Below are 27,072 nucleotides of genomic sequence, written 5' to 3' on the forward strand. Positions count from 1 at the left end.
TGTCCAATACAACTTGCACTCTCTCTCCGGAGGTCAAGTGCACTGAGTGTGCCACCTGTGAAAATGCTAACTCACTCTGCTGGACCGCTTTGCAGCAATCCTTCTCCGCATATCACCACAGCTGCACTTAAATCACAATCACAACCTACTCTCTAGACCAGAGCCTGTCAGCGTAAGGGACCCGATTTATCTGCGGCAGTGGTTCATAACTTTCCTACTTCTGTGGACCCCCACTTAATCATTAATGGAATGCAGACACCCCCACTGAGTCATTACTTGAAGCCACAGACCCGGCCTGAGAGGTTTCGGCAATTTGAACCATAAAACTACACAAAAATACAGAAAAAAATATTCATCAAACAAACACACAAATGTAAAAATAGTTCATTTACAAACAAGTATAAAATAAAATTTACATTTAATGGGAAGGTTGAAGCTTTTCTAAATTCCACTGAGGCCACCCATCACCCACACTATATTACGTTTAATGCCAACGCACTGCTCCCGCAAATCAGTCAGGACAAAACTTAGGCCCATATTTATACTTTTTGACGCAAAACTGCGCTAACGCAGTTTTGCGTCAAAAAAATTAGCGCCGGCTAACGCCATTCTGAAGCACCATGCGGGCGCCGTATTTAAACAATGACGTTAGCCGGCGTTAGCCGCCGGCGCTGCCTGGTGTGCGTTGAAAAAAACGACGTACACCAGGCAGCGCCGGCGTAGGGGGATATGGAGCTTGGGGGCCAAAAAATGGGGCAAGTTTTTCGCCTCAACCCGATTTGCGCCATTTTTTTCGACTCCCAACCCCCATAGAAATGACTCCTGTCTTAGCAAAGACAGGAGTCATGCCCCCTTGCCCAATGGCCATGCCCAGGGGACTTCTGTCCCCTGGGCATGGTCATTGGGCATAGTGGCATGTAGGGGGGCACAAATCAGGCCCCCCCTATGCCACAATTTCTTTTTTTTAAAAACACTTACCTGAACTTACCTTAATGTCCCTGGCATGGGTCCCTCCAGCCTTGGGTGTCCTCCTGGGGTGGGCAAGGGTGACAGGGGGTGTCCCTGGGGGCATGGGAGGGCACCTCTGGGCTCCTTCCGAGCCCACAGGTCCCTTAACGCCTGCCTTTTACAGGCGCTAAAAAACGGCGCAAAAGCAGCCGTGCGTCATTTTTTTGACCCGCCCACTCCCGGGCGTGAATTTTGCCCAGGAGTATAAATCCGACGCACATGCCTCGGAGTCGATTTTTTAGACGGGAACGCCTACCTTGCATATAATTAACGCAAAGTAGGTGTCCACGCTAAAAAAATGACGCCTACTCCATGGACTTTGGCGCTAGACGCGTCTAACGCCAAAGTATAAATATGGAGTTAGTTTTGCTTCGAAATTGCGTTAAAAAAAACGACGCAATTCCGGCGCAAACGGAGTATAAATAATATGCCCCTTAGATTTTAGCCTCCATTTTCAAATACATTCACAGTTACAGAATGTTTTATTTTGCTTCTATATTTATATATTTTTTAGCCTGTTAATATTATTAAATTTTTTAAGCAGTTGTGGACCCCGACTAAACTCTGCAGACCACTAAGGGTGTGGGACCACAGGTTAAGAACCACTGCCATAGCGGTAAAATCGCTTAACCCCAGACAACACCCCGTTCGCCTGACAGAATGTTGCCTTTTCAGCTCTGGCTGTCACTGTAGAGAAAATAATTTCTCTGTTGCACATAGTGCAGCAAACGAGTGGGTTAGATTGTGCAGCATGCTCACCACTACAACCAAAATACAACGAGGTCTGATGACTAAATACCCTTGAAATTGGTGGGTTTCATGGGTTGGTGGCAACTACTCTAATAAAAGGAGCACTGGCAAACCCAGTATGTCTGGCATTGGCTGCCAGACTTTGTATCTGTCAATGTTTGTTTTTGTTTGTCATTCTTTTTGTAAAACTGTTTTTTGAGTTGCTCCCAGAATCTTGCCAGTATAAAAACAATGGTTAATAGCAAACATATTGTTGGGGTCTCAAGAAGCATACTTTCTGTGGTGTGGGTCTCCTTGTGAAGGAGCACAATGCGGTCACTCAGTCAGGTTAGTCAATGGCTGAAGTAGGCTAAACCACTGCTGCATGCTGTAGAGTGGAATAAAATGTGAATGATACAACATAAGACCAATGGATGGCCCCTTTTCGAAAGTATATTATGTAGGAAAGTGCCACTGTTGGCATGGTTACCCTTCCCCCCTAGCTCCCCCCCCACTTTTTGCCTTGTGTTGATGCCAACTCTGATAGAAAGTGTGCTGGGACCCTGCTAACCAGGCCCCAGCATCAGTGTTCTTTCCCTAAAACTGTACCTTTGCTTCCACAATTGGCACAGCCCTGGCACACAGTTAAGTCCCTTGTAAAAGGTACCTATGGTACCAAGTACCCTGTGGCCGGGGAAGGTCTCTAGGGGCTGCAGCATATATTATGCCTCCCTTGGGGACCCCTCACTCAGCACATGCACACTGCCTGGCAGCTTGTGTGCGCTGGTGGGGAGAAAGACCGTCAACATGGCACCATGCCCACAAACCACTGCCTGTGGCATAGGTAGGTCACCCCTCTAGCAGGCCTTAGCGCTCTAACGCAGGGTGCACTATACCACAGGTAAGGACATAGCTGCATGAGCAATATGCCCCTACAGTGTCTAAGTCAATTTTTAGACATTGTAAGTATAGTGTAGCCATATTGAGTATATGGTCTGGGAGTTTGTCATTACAAACTCCAACGCACCATAACGGCTTCACTAAATACTGGTATCAAACTTCTCAGCACAATAAACCCATACTGATGCCTTTGTGGAATTTATTGAAATATGTACACAGAGGGCTTCTTAGAGATGCCCCCTGTATGTTAGCCCAACTGCTAGTGTAGGACTGACCAGTCTGTGCCAGCCTGACACTTTCTGACAAGTTTCTGACCACACAGAGTGAGTGCCTTTGTGCACTCGGTGGTCAGAAACAAAGCCTGTCCAGGGTGGAGGTCCTTCACACCTTCCTCCTGCAGGAACTGTAACAGCTGGCAGTGAGCCTCAAAGGCTCAAGCTAGTGGAGATGCCCCCCCCCCCGGACAAAGCCCCACCTTTGGCGGCAAAACAGGGAGGAGTGACCACCCCAGCCAGGACCACTCCTAAGGTGCCCAGAGCTGAGGTGACCCCCACCCTCAGGGCAGTAGCCTTTGGCTACTGCCTTTTGACCCCTAACACGCCCCTAAATCCAGGATTTAAGGGCCTCCCTGAACCCAGCGCACCAGATTCCTGGTGACCTACAAGAGGAAGAAGGACTGCTAAGCTGAAAACCCCAGCAGAGAAGAACGAAGACAAGTGCTTTGGCCCCAGCCCTACCGGCCTGTCTCCTGCTTCAGAGAACCTGCAAAAAGACCAGCAATGCATCCAGTGGGCCCAGCGACCTCTGCCAACTCCAAAGGGCTGCCCTGCACCAAAAAGGACCAAGAATTCCCAAGGACAGAGGCTCTGTCTAAAAAAAAATATATAACTAAGGACTCCCACCTCATTCCAGATGCACAAGTCCTGACACACTGCACCCGCGGCCCCCAGACTTTGGAGAAACTGACCCCTGGTGCAGCATCGACCAGCAGGCGGCCCTCCTCCCTGTCCAGCTGGTGGTTTGCCTAAGAAGCCCCCCTGGACCTCGTCTGCAGCCTCAGAGTGACTCCCGGGGTCCCCTCATAGAGTTGCATTGAAAACCCGACACCCTGTTTGCACCCTGCACCGCCGCTGAGGGTGCGTGTTTGGTGCCTACTTGGGGTCCCTCCAGTGATCTCTTGGACCCCCCGGTCTGCGCTCCGAGTCGCGGGTACTTACCTGCTGGCTGTCCGGATTCCCTATCTCCATAGAAGCCCATGTTAACTTGGTTCCTCTTTGACCTCTGCATCCGACCGGCCTGTGTTGCTGGTGGTGGGTGTTTGGGGTTAACTTGAACCCCTAACAACAGACTACCAAAACCCCAGAGATAAGAACTGTAAGTTGAATACTTACCTGTAAAACTTTACTATCTTTTCTTCCCCCAGGAACTGTTGAAAAATACAGTGTCCACTTTTAAAATAGCTTTTTGCCATTTTAAGAAAAACTCTATACATTGTCAATTCTATTCAAAGTCCTGATTATATATATGTATGCAAAGTACCTTTCATTTTATGTACTTACCTGCAAACTGAATCTTGGGGTTCTAGAAATTAACAAAATATATTTTTTTACATAAAATCCTATTGGTCTGGAGTTGTCATTGAGTGGGTGTTTCTTCTATTGCTTGTGTGTGTACAACAAATGCTTAACACTACCCTCTGATAAGCCTAACTGTTCGACCACACTACCACAAATAGAGCATTATTAGTATCTATTTTAGCCTCTGGGGAACTCCTAGACTCTGTGAACACTATGGTCCTCATTATGACTTCAGCAGTCTAAACAGTTGACGGCCAAAGTCACGCCGGCCAGGAGACTGCCAGTGATGGCGGTCTGGAGACTGCCATATCATGACTCCTGGCAGCTCGCTGCCATAAATTGGGCAGAGAGCTGCCAGCAACCATACTGGCGTTCAGCGGTCTAGTGGAGGTTGCTCCGCTGGCACCACCGTGTTATAACTTTGTAATCGGCATGGTGGTGTAGTGACGGGACCGTGCCGGCTGAGCATGCCCCCTGGACCCCGTTCCTTCACAGACGACCACCGCGAACAGGTAAGGTGATTGTACGACAGGAGAGGTGGGGGAGTGGGGTGGGGGTGTTGAGTGTTGTGTGCGTGAATGGGAGTGTGAGTGTGTGTGTGAACGGAGGGGAGGGTGTTTGTGTGCATGTATCTGTGTGAATGTGTGTCAGGGGGAGTGGGGGTTGTTATGGACACGTGTGTGTGTGAATGTGTATGGGCGGATGTGTGCGTGTGGTGTGTACATGCGTGGGTGGGGGGGTATGTACGAGGTTCGGGGGTGGGGAGGATGATGTCTATGGGGTTCAGGGGTGGGAGGGGGACCACAGCTGTTTTGGGAGGGGGTGGGAGTTGCATACTGGCGACAGGAATGTTAATTCCTGTCACCAGTATCCTGTCCGCCAGGGATTTCTTGGCGGGCAGGAGACTCATAATACAGTTGGTGGTATAAGGTGGACTGCCGGGCCAAAGGTGGTACATCTTCGGCCTGGTGGTCCCACTGCCCTGGCGGTACACGCGGTGAACTGGCTGCTTTGCAGCCCATTCACCACCGTGATCATAATTTGGTGGTCCTGCTCTGCCACGCTGTTGGCGTGGCGAAGGAGGACCGCCAAACTCTTAATGACCACCTATATCTCACTTTGATATAGTATATACAGAGCCAGCTTCCTACATTTTATATATACAATTTTAGCAATATCAAAAGGTCTTGGCTAACGATTGACCTTAAAACAACTCACTGGTCCTAAATATGTCAATGCACTCCAAGCAAGGATGTCTGTATTTAGATATTTACCACAGTGAAACAAACAGTTCTTAAAAATGATTGCCACTGAATCGCCCCATAAATAGCATAGCATATGTAAAATAAAGTGACTACACTAATGCAAATTAGGGATTTGTGGGGCGCAATGTTAGGACATAGCTGTGCACTGAATACCCTGTTAGTGTTTTGTGGTTTTCAGTTTTCAACAGGTGGATTGCGTACCCGTGAAAATCCACAGGAAGTATCACTTGAAAGTGAAGACATTTAGGCCCATATTTATACTTTTTTAGCACCGCATTTGCGTCATTTTTTTATGCAAAAGCGGCGCAAATGTACAGAATATAATTGTATTTTGTAAGTTTGTGCCGCTTCTGTGTAAAAAAATGATGCAAATGCAGCACTAAAAAAGTATAAATATGGTCCTTAGGGCGTTAGGCTATGGTTCCACACACCACGATGTTTACTCTTTACAAGCCATCTAGACTTACTGTACTCCTCCTCAACAGAGTTTAAAGACAAGGGTGACTGGTGTTCATGGGCACAAGGGGCACTGCCCTGTCAACTCTGGGGAGAGGCAAGTACAGGGATAAAAAACAGAGCAGCTGAAAAGAAATAACTGCTCCGAGACGGGGCTGAATCTCCCGGGTGAACTTTAGTGAACTTTGCAGATGTCCTACTGCGCAAGTTCCGGGCAAGGTTTTCTTCACCCTGCAGGCATATGCTATAGTAGTGACATCAAGAAGAGGGAGTGCTGAATTTGAAAGCAAGTGATCCTGTTCCTTTTGGGGTGTGTTAGACTTTGCATCCTTGGTGTGGTCTCCCCTAACTTTTTGCCTCTGCTTCCCAGGTTGTTGATGTGTACTGGACGCTGTTTTGCTGTTTTTGATACTCTGGGCACTTTACCACTGCTAATCAGTGCTAAAGTGCAAGTGCTCCTATGTAAAATGTATGTGTAATTGGCTGATCCATGATTGGCATATATAATTTACTGGTAAGTCCTTAGTAAAGTGCACTAGAGGTGCGAGGCCCTGTACATCAAATGCTACTAGTGGGCCTGCAGCACTGGTTGTGCCACCCACTTTAGTGGCCCTGTAAACATGGCTCAGACCTGCCACTGCAGTGTCTCTAGGTGGTGTTTTTAAACTGACAATTCGACTTGGCAAACATACCCACTAGCCAGGCCCAACCTTCTCTTTTCACACATGTAAGGCACTCCTAAGGTGGGCCCTAGGTAGCCCCATGGGCAGGGTGCAGTATATGTTAAAGGTGGGACATGTACTGATGTGTGTTACATGTCCTAACAGTGAAATACTGCTAAATTCAGTTTTCACTGTTGCAAGGCCTATCTCTCACATAGGTTGATAGGGTCTGCCTTTAAATAACTTTAAAGTGCACATTCTCTTTGAGAGCAGATAGAGCTATTGAGTTTAGGGTCTCTAAACTCACAATTTAAAAATACATCTTGTTGTGAAGATGGTTTTTAGATTGTTAGTTTGAAAATACAATTTTTAGAAAGTAGGCATTTTCTTGCTTAAACCATTCTGTGACTCTACCTGTTTGTGGATTGCCTGTCTGGATCAGTTTGACAGTTGGACTGTTTGTGAAGCCCCTCTAGACAGTGAGACAAAGGGAGCTCGGTGTAGCCTTAATATCCTGATGAGCCATCTATGCTAGAGTTGAAGGAGGAGTGGTCACTTACACCTGAATGGGCTGTGCCTGCCATCTCACAATGCAGTCTCCATCCCCCGGGTGTATTTCTGGGGCCTAGCGTGGGCAAGGCAGGATCTTGTGAACAACAGAGACTTTCCTTTGAAGTAGGCCTACTTCAAAGGCAGAAAGGGGTATAAGAAATGGACCCAAAACCCCTGAAAATTAGATCACTTCTGGAACCAAGAGTAACCTCTGCCAAGGAGAAGAGCTGAGGAGTGCTGACCCTGCCTGTGACTGTGCTTTGTTGGGCTATCCTGCAGTTGCTGCTTCTGCCTATGAAAGGGGACAAAGACTGGACTTTGTGGTATATTCCTGCTTGTGAAGAATCTCCAAGGGCTTAGACTGAGCTTGCCTCCTGTTTTGAGGTCTCAGGGCCATAAAAGACGTCCTCTGCTAACATCTGGACTCTCTGCTGAGACTCCTGCCCTGCCAAGTGGTGTCCTATCCAGTCCCTGGGCACTTGAAAGGTGAAGTTGGAAGTCGAGAGCTGAAAATCCACACATAAGATGCAGTGCAGGGAAATTTTTGACCCACCATTCGCAACACGGCTGATAAACGCACTACCAGCCTCTCAGCTAAAATCGACGCTCCACCTGCATCGTGGCTGGGAGATCGGCACATGCAGCTGGAGAAACGACACGCAACACCCACTTGTGGCTGCTGATAATGATGCAAACCCTATGCAGTGCTTTTTTTTTTTTTTTTAACACCGTGCAACAGGATTTTCCACACATCGTCCCTGGGTGTCAAAGTCAATCCGACTGTGCCCTGTCCGGAAATCAACACACCGCTCTCTTGCGAGGGAGATAAACTACGCATCGCTGACCCGACTGGAGAAAAAACAATGCACGACCTCCCTTACGAGGAAGGAATCAACGCATCGCTGCCTTTTCTGACCCATGCTGGACCATGCGGCTTTATTTTTTACGCTTTAGGTACTTTGTGTAAAATCGTCGTTTACATTGTTTTCAATGGAGTAAGACTCTTGGGGCCATATTTATACTTTTTGACACAAAGCTGCGCCGTCGCAGTTTTGCGTCAAAAAAATTAGCGCCGGCTAACGCCATTTCGATGCGCCATGCGGGCGTCAAATTTATACTTTGACGCACGGCGGCGCAACCAACAGGTGGGAGTCATTATTTTGTGACGCACACAGCGGCGTCAAGTCGTAAAGGAAACCAACGTTAGCGCGACGCAAATGACTGTGGGTCGATTTACGACAGCGCAACCCGGAAAGCGCCGTCAATTTTGACGCAATAGCGTCAAATTTACCCGCGAACACTGCCCTTTCAGCAGAGGAGAGCCAAAATGGATCCCAGAGCACCAACTGTTCATCACCTCTAAGTTGCCAATCAGCAGGAGAGAGGCCATATGGAAACAAATTGTGGACAAGATCAACAGTGTGGCTGAAGAACGCAGAACAGTCACCGAGTGTAAGAAACGCTGGCATGACTGCAAACGTAGGACAAAGGAAAAAATGGCCAGGAACACTGCAGACTGGAGGGGGGAGTCCAGCACAACAGAAGGCCCTGGACCACATGGAGGAGATGGTCGCAGCCGTCATCCCTGAGGAGATCGTCACAGGGATTCAAGGACAGGACAGCGCAGACTACCAGGACACAACGCACATGCAGGGTAAGTCACATGGGGAATTATAATGCAATAATGATAACTGCAACCGGGGTGGGGAATACCAACTACACAATGCATGTAAGTCAGCATATATATGAAGTGGCATGGGTAAAGGGGCACGGCAGGGGGGGATGCCAAGCACAGACAGAAGCTGGGGCACGACAAAACACAGCACCAACACCAGTCCCATGGGGCCATCCTGTCATGACAACAATGGAGCTAAGGGAAAGCAGCGACAGGTGGGAAGGCCACTACGTCAAACTTACATCCAGGCACTCAACAGTCAAAATGTATCCTACATCAACTAGGTCCCTATCAGTAATCCAGTAGCCAAAACAACAACTGCAATGTAACTGCAACAACAGTTGACACTAACACCTCTGATCTCTGTGCAGCTATAGTAGCAAATAGCAGGAACCTCCCCATGGAACATACCTACCTAAATTAGGGGGTGAGGATGACAAGACAAAGGCACCAGTACACTCAAATGCCAATGCCCATAGTTGACACATACATCAGCCAAAGCAAACAGCAATAGGAGCCACACAGCACTAAGGACACTCACATGCTGCATACGTCAGGGTCCCTCACGTGCCTGGCTAACAAGGCAACATCACTAATGTCATACTGCTCAGACAACAACATTGAGGAGGGGACACATGCAACTGGTCACTGAAACACACCTGCACAGTCTGAGAACCAAATAGACATTGATACGATAAACAGGGCAATCCAATTAAACACACATTACCCAACATCAGCTGGAAACATCAACAATGTTTAAATCCATATCACATCCTAACATTGCCATGCATAGGATATGTCACATAACAATTACATTTAGGTCAATGTGAATAAAAAGATTTTGGGGCAGGTCCTGAGAGGCAAGTGTGCTGCCAGGGCAATCACAACACCCACAGCCCGTGAAAGTGTAGTGTGGTAAGTTTTACCTAACCTTTGCGCATTAGCTTCAGGCTTTAGGCCTTTGTGCACTTTGCCCTGAATGTATTTTATTCATTTGCTGACAGCTTAGAGCCTCTGTGCACTAAGGGGCATATTTATACTCCGTTTGCGCCGGAATTGCGTCGTTTTTTTTAACGCAATTTAGACGCAAAACTAACTCCATATTTATACTTTGGCGTTAGACGCGTCTAGCGCCAAAGTCCATGGAGTAGGCGTCATTTTTTAGCGTGGACACCTACTTTGCGTTAATTATATGCAAGGTAGGCGTTCCCGTCTAAAAAATCGACTCCGAGGCATGTGCGTCGGATTTATACTCCCGGGCAAAATTCACGCCCGGGAGTGGGCGGGTCAAAAAAAATGACGTACGCCCGCTTTTGCGCCGTTTTTTAGCGCCTGTAAAAGGCAGGCGTTAAGGGACCTGTGGGCTCGGAAGGAGCCCAGAGGTGCCCTCCCATGCCCCCAGGGACACCCCCTGTCACTCTTGCCCACCCCAGGAGGACAACCAAGGCTGGAGGGACCCATGCCAGGGACATTAAGGTAAGTTCAGGTAAGTGTTTTTTTTTAAAAAAAATTGTGGCATAGGGGGGGCCTGATTTGTGCCCCCCTACATGCCACTATGCCCAATGACCATGCCCAGGGGACAGAAGTCCCCTGGGCATGGCCATTGGGCAAGGGGGCATGACTCCTGTCTTTGCTAAGACAGGAGTCATTTCTATGGGGGTTGGGAGTCGAAAAAAATGGCGCTAATCGGGTTGAGGCGAAAAATTTGCCTCAGCCTGACTTGCCCCATTTTTTGGCGCCCAAGCTCCATATCCCCCTACGCCAGGTGCTGCCTGGTGTACGTCGTTTTTTTCAACGCACACCAGGCAGCGCTGGCGGCTAACGCCGGCTAACGTCATTGTTTAAATACGGCGCCCGCATGGCGCTTCAGAATGGCGTTAGCCGGCGCTAATTTTTTTGACGCAAAACTGCGTTAGCGCAGTTTTGCGTCAAAAAGTATAAATATGGGCCTAAGTTTTGTCCTGACTGATTTGCGGGAGCAGTGCGTTGGCATTAAACGTAATATAGTGTGGGTGATGGGTGGCCTCAGTGGAATTTAGAAAAGCTTCAACCTTCCCATTAAATGTAAATTTTATTTTATACTTGTTTGTAAATGAACTATTTTTACATTTGTGTGTTTGTTTGATGAATAATTTTTTCTGTATTTTTGTGTAGTTTTATGGTTCAAATTGCCGAAACCTCTCAGGCCGGGTCTGTGGCTTCAAGTAATGACTCAGTGACTCAGTGGGGATTCTCCTGATTCAATTAATGATTCATTGGGGGTGTCTGCATTCCATTAATGATTAAGTGGGGGTCCACAGAAGTAGGAAAGTTATGAACCACTGCCGCAGATAAATCGGGTCCCTTACGCTGACAGGCTCTGGTCTAGAGAGTAGGTTGTGATTGTGATTTAAGTGCAGCTGTGGTGATATGCGGAGAAGGATTGCTGCAAAGCGGGCCAGCAGAGTGAGTTAGTATTTTCACAGGTGGCACACTCGGTGCAGTTGACCTCCGGGGAGAGAGTGCAAGGTGTATTGGACATTAAAAAAATTAATCCGCTGAGCATGGCGCTTCAGAATGGAGTTAGCCGGCTCTAATTTTTTTGACGCAAAACTGCGTTAGCGCAGTTTTGCGTCATAAAGTATAAATATGGGCCTAAATGCTTTTTATTAGGCATCGTACTGTTATTTTCAAATAGCCAGTTCTACGGTCTTGTTTTGTATTCATTTCACACTGTTTTGCCTACTTCAGCACTGGAGTTCTCCATAACATATTCACTCTGTGTTTCAGTCAAGGATACAGTCTGGTACATTGCCGATAGACGTGGTAGGAGTTTAGATGTCGCATTCCTGCGTAGGGACATGTTGTGATCACGATGACATGTTAGTTATAAAAACACTTCCTTGTCCCAATACACACAAGAGGGAGTTTCCGAACAGAGAACCACAACTAGACGCTGCCTGCCTTGTTGCAGATGCTGAACCAGATCACAGGCCTTTGCTCAGGTATGAGGGCGGATGTCTCCCCAGTGATTCGGAAAGGCAAGCTAGAAGCTGAACATGCTGTGCTCTAAATAGAACAAGCAGAGGGAGAGTAGAAACTGTTAGGCACTATGATAGCTTTGTTCTTAAGTTTTACTCTCTTGGTGACTATTTCAATGCTACTATGTTGTATTGTTCTGGTTATTGCGGCTCACGCCTTATCTAAAATACAGTTGTTTAATGAAATCATCATATAAAACTCATACTGTCTTTGTCATTTGTATATGAGATCATACTGGAAATGAGAGAGTTGGTTTGGATCTGAGTGACCACCACTTCCCAGAGAAGTTGCAAAAATGTCATGCGCTCGGCTGCCTAATCATTTATTCCCCGTGGGAGACATGAGGCACTGCTAGTTAGCCAGAGCCATAAAAAAAGATTTAGGGTGACAGAGTTCTTTACAAGTGGGTCAGACTCAGGCCCCCACACCGTTATCGATCCTGCTGCCTAGAAATCCAGTAGTCTCATTTAGGATAATGAGAGCCCACGCAACAAAATGTCTCTCCATAAGAATAGATGTACACGGAGGGATGAGTAGGACAAAAAGATGGCAATTCCCTAATTGGTACAAAGCAACACCTAGAGGCGATTAGGCAGACAAGTCTGATAACTATATATCATACATGTGACACACAGGTGGGCCATAGGCCTATAACAATGCTCATATGAAGGACAGCAGATACCAATACCAAACCAGAGCACAAAGTAAACTCAGCAAAAGGCTTGCATGTTATGGCAAAATTGTCACAACACAGACACACTAATTGTACCCAGTTTCATTGCAGAGGAACATGGATCTCCTGCCGATATGCCTGTCCCTGATTTCCCTGATGACATGGATGACGAGCCCATAAACATTTCCCAGGAGACCATCCAAAAGGTCCTTGAAACCCTCCAGACCCCACCTTCAGTCACAAGGAGGAGCAGAGAACAAGCAGCCATCACAGAAGACCCACCCACCACCCCAATTGTAAGACCTGCCAGCTCCTACACAGCTGAGGACTCTGACGACACTGGCACCAGCTTTGAAAGAACTGTAGTTGGTGTCCAGCGGGAGCTGGCCAAGGAGGTGCGGGTGGGGATGCAAAACATGGCAGCCAGCCTTGAGGGGGTGCGTTCGTGCATTACGTCATTTGCAGATCAGGCAGCTGCAATGCAAGCCCTAACATCTCTCTTGCAGGAACTTGCTAAAACACAGAAGGAAATCAGCACAGCTGTCATCCAGTTGACACAACACCTACAACTGCAATCCAGTCAACGTGTGCACGAATGCAACATTGAACCCCTCAGGGCCGACCTGGCTGCCTACCATGGTGATGTGGCTGCTATTCTCAAAAACCAGCAGGCCCTCCTTGCAGCAGTACTGCCCTTAAGAACTTCACAGGGAGCAGCCCCCGGGATGTCTGCCTCCACGTCTCCTAACACTGAGGTGTGTGTTGCCCCTTCACAACCAACAACAAGGACAAACCAGGCAACACACACATCAGAAGAAGAAGACATGGAACAGATCACATTCTCACGGAAGAGTACCCGGAAGCACTAGTCCCTGCACCATGGCCTACTTTGACCAAGGTCCTACGTTTTGTCAAATGCCAGTCTCACTACAACTACACTCAATGACTGTTCTGCAATCCACTGTATGACTTGTCACCATTGCCAGTGAATCTCTCTCTCCTACTATTTGCCAATTCCTGTCCCTCTGCACTGTCTGTAACATCACCCCAGCATGTCAGGAGCATCATCCACACCCCTTCTGTAGGATCACCATGTAAGAATGCACCAGAACGGACTCAGCAAACATGGACAATGTACATTTTGCACTACAGCACCTATCAATAAATAGCACTTGCACACCTAATATGTCTCTGTGTGATTTGACACATCAACTGTGCAGTAGATAACTCTAAAGTGCCTGTGTGGCAACCATGTAGCTTGTCAATACAACTGTCCTGACATCATGTAGTCTGATACATCTGTGCAGTGGCCAGGATTGCATCACAGCCTTACCATCCTGAGGAGAATAACTGATGAAGGGACAAACCACACACAATCATGCTGTGTTGGACAGAAAAATGCTCCATCTATAGCAATTCTAGTCAACTAATGGTGGCTGAGAAATGTAGGCACCATGCAATACTAAAAAAATGCAGCAAAATCTAAGCAAACAAAAAAAGAAAACACTGAATCAATCACCCTTTCTGAGTATACTTCCATGAAGGAAAGTCATGCTGAATTATTACACACATGATCTAGGTCAGCAATGAAGGCAACAAGACAAGAGTGTTAACAACACCTCATCTACAAAGATCTCCCTGAACATCACACTGTAGTCCGACCTATTAAATTACCCACAATAACAAGTCTGGAAGCACACTTTGTGAAGTAGAATACCTACTCATCAACACAAAACCTTGGTGATCGATGCAAACTACCAATGGTGGGTCTCCCAAATGGTGGATACTTACCAAGTTAGCACACAGGTAGCTGGCATGTTAAACCTCAATTTTCTGTGGTGGGTAGCATAGGACACTAATGTCATAGAAAAACATTCACCTACACTGATGTCAAGGCCATGATAAAGTATCACCTAACGCATCATGCAAAGGGTTAACTATATATTTATTACTATTTATTCACACAAGAGGCAACTAAGGGAAAAGTAATACCCACACTAATCTAACCTGACTACTACTAACCCACAACTGTCCCTAAGTAACCTAAGCTAAACTTACTCTACACATATAATGAAACGATCTAAACATCAACCCACCATTATGAGACAGGACACATGCAGGACAACACATACTAACCTACACACATACTATACTATCCTAAACAATCATATATTTTTTTGTTTTTTTTAAAAAAAAAATTTTTTTTTTTTGGTATTCTTTTTTTTTTTAAACAAACAGGAATCCCAACATTGACCCCCACCCACCCACACAAAAAAGAAAAATAGAAAGAGTAAGGACCCCCCACCCTCTTCCCTAACACTAACTAAGCTAACAACCTATACTAACCTAATACTAATCCCCCAAACCCAACTATCAGTACAAAATAGGAAAGAGGAGAGAGGGGAGGGGTAAAAGTCAAACATGGCAAAAGTCCTAGAGGTTGGCCCTCCGTAGGGTCCGCCTGATGGACCGAACCCTTTTCTTGATATATGCCACATCCTGGCTTAGCTTGTCCACCTTTGTTAAAACTTTGTCCAATTTACGGCTTAATGCCAGGAATGCGGCTGGGTCCACAGGAGGGGCTGCTGCAGTCTGTGTGCTGGCCGAGGTGGACCTTGTGCCAGTAGTTGAATGCCCACTGGACTGTCCTGGGTGTTGAACATGGCTGGGTCCAGGTCTTGATGACGAGGCAGGGTCAACTGTCTCCGTCGTTGCTGGGGCCACTTGGGGAGACCTGGTGGATGTGGTGGTGGTGGCTGTTGTGGGCAATGTAGGGCCACCCTGTGGTGAGGCCCACCATGCCCCGGAGGCCCGATCTGCTTGGTTTTTGCGGGCCATCCTCCTGTACCCCGACTGCACCTGCAGGATGTGCCGGTATCGCATGGCACGCCTCTCAAACTGGTGTCTATCTGCAGCACTCATGTTTGCAGCTGTGAAGAGATATGGCAAATATTTACCATGGGAAATGCATTGGGTGGAATAGCACAATGGGTCATTTGCACATTACTTGTACTGTATTTGTTCCAGCAATTGTCACAACATAGTTCATTGAAAGTCTCAGAGGAAGTACATGTGAAGCCTGCATACATAAGGCCATCTCACACCTACCATATCCATGTCTCTACATGATGGGTGACATCAGCCTAAACTTCTCATCCAAATAATGCCTAATGCAGCTGACATTATGGCTGAACCTCTTCCGCATACTGACTTCACTACATATGTCACTCTATGTGATAACTATCACAACCCTCACTCAATGCCATTTGTAAATTGTTGTTTGCAAATATTGAACCCATGTGCCATAACCGAATGTGTACACTAGGTTCTAAACAAAGTTGCAAAAGGTCACAAGTATGTGTAACATACTGGTTGCTACAGTCCTAGGTACCCTATTCCCAATCACATGGCACTCTTTGAGGGTGGGGTGGGAAGAACAACCAACAATCCCAGATTCAATGCACACCCAGGAGTGTATAGAAAGGTCAACAAGTATTTGGCTCCACACACAACACCAATGATGGGCTAGCAACACTTTGGAGTCAGCCAAACATTGTCCTATCCAAGGTCCACACATGTCAAAATGCACTGACTCAGGCCAACATCACATACTACCAGTGAGGCATGTTTTACCACACACACAGAGGAGCAAGAACACCCATGATCATGAGTCGACTGAACACCTAGGCCATTGCACCCTAGTCACACACACTTCTAGTTCAACTTGTGGAAGTACATGCCCCCGGAAGATCCAACCTACAGTGTACACAGTCCATCCTCAACTAGGAAGCTGCATATTTTATACAGGCCTTTTGCCAAAGCTATCTGGGAGAATGTCAGTCTGATATGCAGACTCAGTCCAAGCCAAGTCCCAGAGCAACTCTTACATTAACCAGTGTATTCCACATGACTCATCCCACTCCCCATAGCGGGCCGACTGGAATGACCTACAGCCCCTAAATCTGAGAGATGGCTAAGTATTGGTCTACAGAAACAGAAGTGATATTTGAAATCCCACTAAAGCAACAATGCCAATGAACGGGCAGCGCATCAAATCTTGAATTCTGTTGAACACACAGTAGTCCATCATGCATCACTAGCAAACAATAAAAATAGCACTCAGGCCACACTCACTGTAGGTATCGGGGTCCTCAAAATGTGCCACCTCTCCCACGGTGTACGGTGCAGGTCCACCTGTAAAGCATGAAAGGAAGAATATACTCAGACTCCATGCACTGACAAATAATTGCAGTTACTATGACACTGTGTGAATATGACATGCGTAATGATACACTTTCACACATGCTCATACTGCATGGATGTATTTTTAAGCAATATTTACATTGGATGAGTCTCCTGCTACAGTTACACACCCTACTACACACATGCAGTGGCCAGGACAGTCATGTGGTGTCAAAGATACACCTCCATTACTATGCCCCAACAATATAGGGTTACATTCATCTCATCATGTGCATCCCAGAGAGACATCCAAAAGCTGGTTACTTGAGGACTGCATGACCCCTCAAACTCAAACAGGCTATGTGGACATTTTCAACACACACCAACCAGACACACATGTGACATATGTGTGGACAACATAGCTAACTTCATGTGACGTGAAGGCACCACACATTTATAGCATCATCATGGGTTCACAATTTTCTGTCTAGCTATGGCGTCTACATATGTAGGTATGATGTTTCAACATCACTTTTTCACTGGCAATTATGACCTGTAGAGTTCATAATTTTTTGACGTACAGGAGTGCACAGAATGCAGAGTCAAAAAATATTATATGAAAAATAATAAGGTACATGACATGTACACCATATTGTCTATGAAGCGTCATATTTCCACGCATACAGCATGGGCGTCATAATTTTTTGACGTACAGGAGTGCACAGAATGCAGAGTCAAATATAATTTTCATATTTGGTTCTCATATTTGCCAGCAAATTACAATTCTACTGTAGAACTGTAAACTCAGCCTCACACAAATGTAAGGGAACAATGAAGAAATTAGTTTTGACTCTGCATTATGTGCAATGTTATGCGTCAAAAAATATGACGCACAATCTGTATGCGTGAAAATATGACGCATATCGGAAAAATAAAAACGGCGGCCATTTTCTGCAGGAAGTGATGTAATAGGATATCCTGTTTACATAATCTGTACTGTGAGTTTACTTTCACTTTCACTTTGCAGTCTCAGATTCTTCTAGACTGTGTGGCTGTGTGAAAAGTGTTGTCCTGTGTTTTACTGCTTTTGTGTCCTGTGTACCTTGTATATTGTGCTTTTGTGATCATAGTCTTGTTGTCTAATATTGTCTTAGTCTGTTTTGTATACTTTTGTCAAATCCTGTGTTTGTTTGTTTTGTCTGTGGGAGTCTGTTCTGGGTAGTTTAAATTTGGGGTTAGTTGGGCTATTTTTCTTAAGTTTTCTTTTTCCTTCACTACTCTACCTTTCCCCATTTCCCACTTTTACTTTTTTGTCTAATTTTTCACCTTTCAATTTGTAAATATGTCAGGTAGGCCTCAGCTTGCCAGGATGGGTGAGGAGGAATTGGGGGGATTCATTTGGCTTGTTTGACATTTCCTCCCACTCATGCTGGAGGCTTGGGGCCGTGTGATACAGGGGTATCACACGGAGGCACGTAAAGTCCGGTGGGGGAAGGTGCAGCATCACCTGGACCGGGTCTACGGTAGCATTAGGAATGAGCATCAACTCAAGCACCGCTGGGCTGATCTGATATCCAGGGAGCAGGATCTGCTGGACCACCTGGGAATCAGGATTGGTGGCCATGTTGGTGAGTACAAATCAATTACATGTGAATAATTGAAAGCTCTGTGGGGACATGTGATGATTGTTACCCAATCTGCTAGATAAGTAGCTGACTGTGTGTAATACTAGGGAAACCTAATGTGTATTTGTTGCACAATGTGTAGGAAGACCAATGCTAGCAGTCAGATGGCTCATGTTTTCAACAAATACCGGATGCCTGTAGCTGTATGTAATGTGTTGTTGCCTTTGTGTCAGACAAGCGACACGTTATAATGTACCTTATTATTTTATTATTTTTCATATAATATTTTTTGACTCTGCATTCTGTGCACTCCTGTACGTCAAAAAATTATGACGCCCATGCTGTATGCGTGGAAATATGACGCTTCATAGACAATGTGGTGTACATGTCATGTACCTTGTTATTTTATTATTTTTCATATAATATTTTTTGACTCTGCATTCTGTGCACTCCTGTACGTCAAAAAATTATGACGCCCATGCTGTATGCGTGGAAATATGACGCTTCATAGACAATATGGTGTACATGTCATGTACCTTATTATTTTATTATTTTTCATATAATATTTTTTGACTCTGCATTCTGTGCACTCCTGTACGTCAAATAATTATGACGCCCATGCTGTATGCGTGAAAAAATGACGCATTTAGAGACAAATGTCTACCTTTTTTCAAGTTGTGAAAGGAACTTTGTCATGGCCAAACGGTGCTATGTGATACACATTTGTGGTTAGCTATGACACATGTCCCTTATTGGATGTATAGAAGGCATTCACACTGTAAGATTTATGATTGCTCAAAATGTTTATCAACCATATTTGTACACATATTTTGGGTAATTGCTGATGGCTATTTGGAAATGATGAATGGGATACCAGGATGTATTCCTTCTAAAAAATGTGTCCACATTTATCACGGTAATGCATTTATCTATAGTCCAAACAGGGAGTGCAATAGTCACTTACACTTTTTATGGGGCTAACCATGTCCTAATAATGATTTTGTGTATCTGATTTGTGTTTGACTTTTGACATGGAGGCCACACATACGCCTTATGCATGTGTTTACTTCACAACTACCTAATTCTTGTATATTTGGGGGGCGGTAGAGGTGGACTTAGGCCCCCAGCACCCTAGGTTTTGCCCTTCCAGATTTGCTAATTTATCCAGGTCTTTCATTTATGCTGTTATGCTAAACCTGCAGCAGCAGGCTAATGGAAGGCCATAGGGTATGAATCACTGTTAGCCATTCAATCATCCCATTTGACGTTTGCCCTATTGATTATTTGGAGCAATCTGACATACCATTTTGCACTGACTATGTTTGCTAAATCTCAGCATTCCTCATGTGCTGATGACAAATAGGTTGTTGATGTATGTGGCCCTTTATGCATTACCTGGTTTAGTGGCATGTTACATTCTTCCTGCTAGGTTCGAACTGGGACACTACTGTGATCGGCTGCTTGCAAATATTTGGTTGATTGGATGACATATGTTTATATGTGTGGGCGAATGTGGATCCACTATCTACTGTCTGGGTGTATGTTGTCACTGTAACTTCAAGGTCTCCTCATGAGTTAGTGGCAGCTAATCTTGTTGCAATTGGGTATTGTTTATATCAAAAATTGATACATGCCATTGAGGACATGGTCACGTACACATGGATGGTCCCACCCTGTCACTGAACACGTGTAATGAGACTTTCAAATGAGCTACATTTTTGTGCTGAGTGAGAGACTGTCTCAGGTGTCTGGATCCGGCATGTGTCATTGCCACATTTGTACTCCTGTTGGCCTCTGTGGATGGTAATGTATCATGAAACATCATAGCCTCTGTGCAGACATTTGTGGTGTATATTTTTTGTGTGATGAGTGTTATGTCATTATTGCACAATGAGACGACATTCTTCAGCAAATTCAGACTAAAGGTGGGCAGAAATGAATAGGCCAAAGCATGATGTGGTGTTTGTTATCTGTGTTTATTTACAATTGTGCAATAAGTGTTGATATAAGAAATTATGAAAATAAATTATTTACAAGCTGTTGGCGCCTACGCACTCCAGCAGCCGTGTTTGGTTGTTCCCCCTCCTGTTGCAGGCCAGCATCCTCCTCTTCGTCGTCTTCCGGCATGTCTGGTTCAAGGAGGGGAATGTTCCTTTTTACACAAATATTGTGCAATATGGCACAAGTGAGTATGATCCTACAGACCATCTCTGGGGAATATAGTAGGCTACCGCCAGTGATGTCAAGGCAGCGGAACCTTGACTTTAGGATCCCAAAGGTCCGCTCAACAATGCTGCGTGTCCTCTTATGGGCGTCATTGTATGCCCGCTCTGCAGCAGTAGTCGGGTTCCCAAATGGTGTCATTAGCCAAGGCTGGATGCCATACCCCTGATCAGCTGAAAGAGAAACACAGAATGGGATCAATTAGATGTAGGAGGCACTCTTGTACAGACCTTTGATGGCAGTAGTTGTGTTGTGTTGTCTGTGACTCTTTTGTGTACTAATGTGACAACCTATACTTGTAGGAGAAAAGTTTTGCATTGAGTTTTTTCCTTGGCTGAGCAAGTGTTTGTTAGCTAACCGTTTGTCAGCAGTATGTATTTGGATTTTCAGAACAGTGTGCCCTCCCTTGCATTGTGACTTGTGATACACGTGTCCGTGTGTCTTCACTGGGGGTGAGATGATAGTTCCATGCAGAGTTAAAACATGAAAGTGTAGTTAACACGTTCATATGAAAGTACCCTGGACATCCCATACCTTAAGACTTATGCAATGTGTTAATGTACAGGTTATTGTGACACTTCCAATTTGCAAGGTGACATTTAGGCAACCACACTCATAAATGTCTTCACATTAAGCTGTGGAGTAAATTCCAATGTGTGACAGGTTCAATGGTGACTTCAGAAACATGGCTAGTGATGTGAGGACCTCAGTGTGTTCCTGGCTAGGTGTTGCTATTGTGGTGTAGGTGTTGTTTGTCCTAGAGGGTTGCTGTGCAGTGTGTATATAAGTTTGATTTTTGTACTTACCAACAAGTAGTCCATTGCCATACCGTCCATCCTGGAAGTGTTGGTTGATGGTGCTGTGACGGAAGATGAATGCGTCATGTACACTCCCAGGATATTTTGCCACGATGTTGCTGAACAATCCTTGGTGATCGACTATGGCCTGCACGTTGATTGAATGTGTGTGCTTCCTGTTGCGGTAGAGGTGTTCTGTTGCAGCAGGTGGCACAAGGCGTACGTGTGTGCAGTCGATTGCACCAAGGACGTGTGGGAAGCCACTGATGGCGTAGAACCCCTGTTTAGTTTCCTGCTGCTTCTGCAGTGTGTTAGGGAAGCAGATGTGGCGGGGTGTCAGGCGAATGATGGCATCCAGGACTTTTGGCAGGAATGCGGAGAATGATGGTTGTGATATTCCACCAACCAGGGCACCAGTTGTCTGAAACGAGCCACTTGCCAGCAGGTGAAGTACGGCAAGCAGCTTTGTTTCTGTTGGTATGGTGTGGGGTGTCACCAAAGTGGGGGCCAACTGCTGTTCAATATTTCTCAGCAGCTGCTGAATGGCCTGCCAGTTCAACCGGCACCTCTGTATGATGTTGTGTTCCCTGAGGCCATGCAGGGTTGTTCTTGGGCGGAATATCCTCTCCTGCCTTCTGCGCTGCCTTTGGGGTCCCTGCTGTTGTTGTTGTAGCTGCTGTTGTTGCTGCAGGGCTCTGCGTCTACGTGCACGCTGAATAACAATCACCTCCATGTCTCCCTGTTGCTGCTCTGCTGCTCTGTTGTTTGTTCTGTGTGTTATGATTAAATACAGGTGTGTTTGCCCCATTTTAACGCCTGCTCTGACCCAGGCGTTAAATTTTGGCGCACATCGGGCTTTGCGTCATTTTTTTGCTCCGCCTACTGGCCGAGAGTCCTTTTTGCCCGGAAGCAAAAATACGCCGCACGGCTGTGTGCGTCGTTTTTTGGACGGGAACGCCTACCCTGCATGTCATTAACGCAGGGTGGGTTGCCGCTTCCAGAAAATGGCGCACACTGCGTTTTTTTCTCGTGCGCGGCCTCGGGCGTCAGGGTTTAAGTATGGGGCAACGTTTGCGCTGATTGTGCGTCAAAATTTTTGACGCACATTCAGCGCAAACGGAGTATAGATATGCCCCTTATTCTTTTGAAAATGCATGTTTTGACTTGTGTATGTTGGATTTTTGCCATTTTGGTCTTGTTGGATTTAGATAAATATTGCCTATTTTTCTAAACTGGTGCGTTGTCCATTTTGTAGTGTTTTCACTGTTACTCGTGCCAAGCTACCAAGGCGGTGAGCGGGGGTTAACCAGGTGTGTTTCTCCTTTGCCCCGACAAGAGTGTGAGTGTCCTTGCTTGGACAGGGGGTAACCTGACTGCCAACCAAAGACCCCATTTCTAACAAGGTGCATAAACAGTGGCCATGGAAGGAGGTGGCAAAGCTCCATTCACTTCAATGGCTGCGGATGGGGCAGGCCTAGGAGGACAAGAAGTGGGAGTGGGTGGCCACAATTTGTTGATTATCACGAAGGGGAAGGCTGTAGGTGGGATGCAGGGGGCTGCTCTCCTGGCAGTAGCACATGTTTAGTCCTGCATTTAGTTTCACTTTGAAAAAACATTATGGAGCTGAGCAAACACAGTGCTCCTTATCTGGAGTAGAGGCCCAAGAGAAGAAAGGAGCCAGCTGCGGACAACAATTGCACTAGTGGACTAAGGGATAAGTATGCAGTTACGTTTCTGCATCAGGGGCATCATCACCGTCCCAGTTGCACCCACCGCATCCCTGCTTTAGCAGCTACGGGCGGGTTCTTGATGGATCTTTTCTGTCTGCAAATCGACAGACAAAGGCTCATAATTAACTTGGTAAGGTGAGTGAGTGAAAGGAAGGATGGGTGGGTGGATGGATGGATGACACTGTGGATGGATAGATGCATCAATGAATGAGTGAAAGGATGGATGTAAGAATGGAAGAGTGAAACTGAGAAAGGTTGAATGAGTGAAAGGGAGGGTGGATAGATGGATGATGTGAGGATGGATGGAAGAATGAGTGAAAGGATGGATGGGTGAGTGGAAGTGTAAAAGGAAGGATGAGTAGGTGAATGGATGGAGTGAAAATATGGATGGATGAGTGAAAGGATGTATGAGTGAAAGGATGTATGTAAAGATGGATGAGTAAAATAATGGATGGATGAGTGAAAGGCAGGTTAGATGGATGTCTGGATGAAAGGATGGATGAGTGAAATGATGCATTGTTGGATGGATGAGTGAGTGAAATGATGGATGGCTCAGTGAAAGGGTAAATGGATGGATGGGTGTAAGGATGGATGGCTGAATGACAGAGTGGATAGATGGATGAGCCAAAGGGAGGATGATGCTTGGATGGAGTGAAAGGATGGATTGATGAAACGAAAGAGTGGATTCATGAGCAGATGGATGGATGGTTGAAAGGATGGAAGAATGGATAGATGAAAGGGTGGATAAGTGAAAGGATGGATGATTGAGTGGATGGACTGGTTTGATGGATGGGTGTTCCTGGACCAGTGACCGCGCTCCTTTCTGGGCTCCACTGCTACACTACACCCTCTTTGTTTTGTAGTCCATTTTTATTGTATCAAGAGTGAATCATTAGTTACTCTTGATATAATAAAAATAAAATGCAAGCCTGCTTCGGATCAGGCAACAAAGTGAGGCAGCTAGTGACATAGTTTGATTGCTGACATAGGTGCATGAAAGTGCTGTGCCAGCTATGAGAGATACTGTTCAGAGCTGATGAAATTCCAACACTGTGAGCATGCCTGTGTGACTGTGTGAGCTAAAGTGAGAGTGAGAGTCAGTGAAGAAGTGGAAATGAGTGACAGGACGAGTATGCATGAGAATGAATGTGAGTGAGGGAGGGAGAATGACAGTCTGACTGAATGTTACTTTCTGTGAAACACAGTAAGACTGAGTAATTCAGAATGAATGAGAAAGTCTGGGAGTGAGTGAGACAGAGTAGAATGAGTGAGACTGTGGGAGTTAGTGAGACAGTGTGAGACTCAGATAGTCAAAGTGAGACAGTAAACTTGGGATTTATTTACAAGAGGCTTGCAACTCCGGAACATCACTTTTTTAGACACTATAGTGGCACAGGCCTCTCAATTATATCTGAGGCGATGCAAAGCCACCCTGCGTGGCTTTGCATGACTTTATAGATATGGAGTAAGGCAAGGCAGCACAAGGTGCCTTACTCCGCATCAAGGAGGTGTTCCATGGGCGTTGCCTGGGTTTTCCCATGAGGCACCCATGGATTTTGATGCTCCCCCAAATTTACAAAGTCACGTAAACCTGGGGCAGCACCAAAACTTTATGCCCCCCCATAGAAGGCGTAACGAGGAGAAATCATTTAGATTTCTCCACGTTTTTCCTCTGTCCATGGGATGTCCCTTCCTGCACAAAACCAATCCTGCCAACATTGCAGACACCCTTGCACTATGGTGCAAGGGTGCCCTTGTTGATGTTAGTCACTAAATTGTGCACCGGCGCTGGCTGAAAGGACAGCAATGCACCATATCCCGTAGATATGGTGCATTCCTGCCCTTTCGATTTGGCATTCGGCAGCGCAGCAAAAATACTTGTGGTGCTGCTCTACGCCGATTCTTTGTAAATGAGACCCTTAGTGCAAGAAAGTGTGAGAGAACCTATCAAGAAAAAGCTCACTGGATTTTGAGCCAAGGATTACGCCCCGCCACTTTTAAAGGTGACCAGCCGGCATTGTCTAATGATCTGTTCCTCTACCGCTACCCCATTCCACCATATTTTAGCATAGACAAAACTGGCACTACCCACAGAAAACGTCTAACTGATGAGATTAATCTGTGATAAATATGATGTCAGTTTTGCTGGCAGGTTGCTTTTGCAAGCTGTGGTGTGATGCTTGTGTGGGCATAATAGTGGTATTCTTTACGTTTTAATAACCTTGCCATGTCTTCTAGGGCTGACGTCTATAAGATAGGGTGCAATTTGTCCACTTCCATCTGTGCTCTTGCTCAGATTCGTCCATTCATCCATCTATGCATTCAGTTATTCAACAATCCACAGATGCACTCACAGGTCACTAAATATTAATGCATTCAATCACTCATTTCTCCATCTGGGTACTCAGCTACCCAAGTGGTTTCTCATTCTAACATTCATTTATTCAATCACTTAATCAAGCAATCAAACATTTATTGAGAGCACCAAATCACCCATGAGAGTCTAGAGGGGCAGGAGCTGTATGCCACTGCGTGTAGGAATGATCATTCGAACATCCAGGCCTTTAGTTCTCTTCTGAATTGCTGGAGTGACGGAGCAGTCCTGAGCTGCAGGGGGAGGTTGTTCCAAACATTGGCTGCTAAAAGCGAGGAGGAGCATCCTCTGCTGGCTCGACGGATTCATGGGGTATCTGCAAGGGGAGAGGGAAGATGATCGGAGGTGTCTGGCCGGTTGGTGGAAGGTCAGGCATTTGTTGATGGATGCTGGCCCTTCATTGAACAGGGCGTTGTAGGTGTAAGTCAGCATCTTGAACTGGCATCTCTTCTGAATCAGGAGCTAGTGTAGTTTTTTGAGCTGGGGTGTGTGATAATGTGCTATTATTTCTATTTCAGGTTGTATAGTGTTTCTTGGTATATTATTACATGTTGTAGCTATAATTAAGTTCTCTCCTTCAGAAAGTTCTTAATTGAATGATTAGAATTGAATGTGGGAGAGGCAGTTACTTGGAGCTGTGCTGTGACTGTGGCTGGAGTTTCTTTCACCAGTAAATCTCACTGTTATCATCTATGTTGTCTGGTGTAATATCTGAAGACACAATTTCACAGGGTGTGATGTGGGTCATTTTAGGGAGGTCAAGTACGAGTCTTGCAGCTGAGTTCTGTATTGTCTGGAGTCTCTTTAGAAGGCATGCTGTGGTTCCTGCATAGTGTTTCCGTAGTCCAGTCTGCTGGTGATGAAGGCCTGCATGACAGATCTTCTGGTTTCTGCTGGGAGCCACCTAAAGATCTTGCAGAGCATGCTTAGGGTGTGGGAGCAGGCGGGTAAGACTGCATCAACTTGTTTCTTAATGGATAGTTTGCTATCCAGGATGATGCCAAGGTTGCGGGCATAGTCTATTGGGGCAGGAAGTGTGCTGAGCTCTGCGGGCCCACCATGTGTCAGTCCATGGTGAGCTGTTCCCAAAGATGAGGACTTCCATTTTTTTGGGTGTTGAGTTTGAAACAGTTGTCCTTCATCCAGTCCACTATGTTCATGATGCATCCGTTGAAGCTTTTGTAGTGGAAGGATCTTCGGACAGTGAGAGGATGAACTGTGTGTCATCGGCATTGGAGATGGTGTTGAGTCCTTGTGATCTGATGGTGATGGCCAGGGGGGTCACATAGGTGTTGAAGAGGGTCAGGCTGAGGGACGATCCTTGGGGGACTCCACAGATAATCTTCATGAGCTCTGAGGTGAGCAGTGGGAGGCTGATCCTTTGAGTTCCCCTGGTGAGGTACGAGGCAATCCATTTGAGGGTGTTTCCTTGAATCCCGATGTGGTGAAGTCTGTTGATCAGGATGTGGTGGGAGATGGTGTCAAACGCAGTGGACAGGTCCAGGAGGATGAGGACTGCTGTTTTCCCATGGACCAGGAGGGCTCTGATATAGTCTGTGGCTGCAATCAGGGCTAGCTCGGTGCTGTGGTTAGCTCAAAATCCAGATTGGGAGGGGTCCTGGA

The sequence above is a fragment of the Pleurodeles waltl genome, chromosome 9, assembly GCF_031143425.1.
Source record: "Pleurodeles waltl isolate 20211129_DDA chromosome 9, aPleWal1.hap1.20221129, whole genome shotgun sequence".
Lineage (NCBI taxonomy): Eukaryota > Metazoa > Chordata > Amphibia > Caudata > Salamandridae > Pleurodeles > Pleurodeles waltl.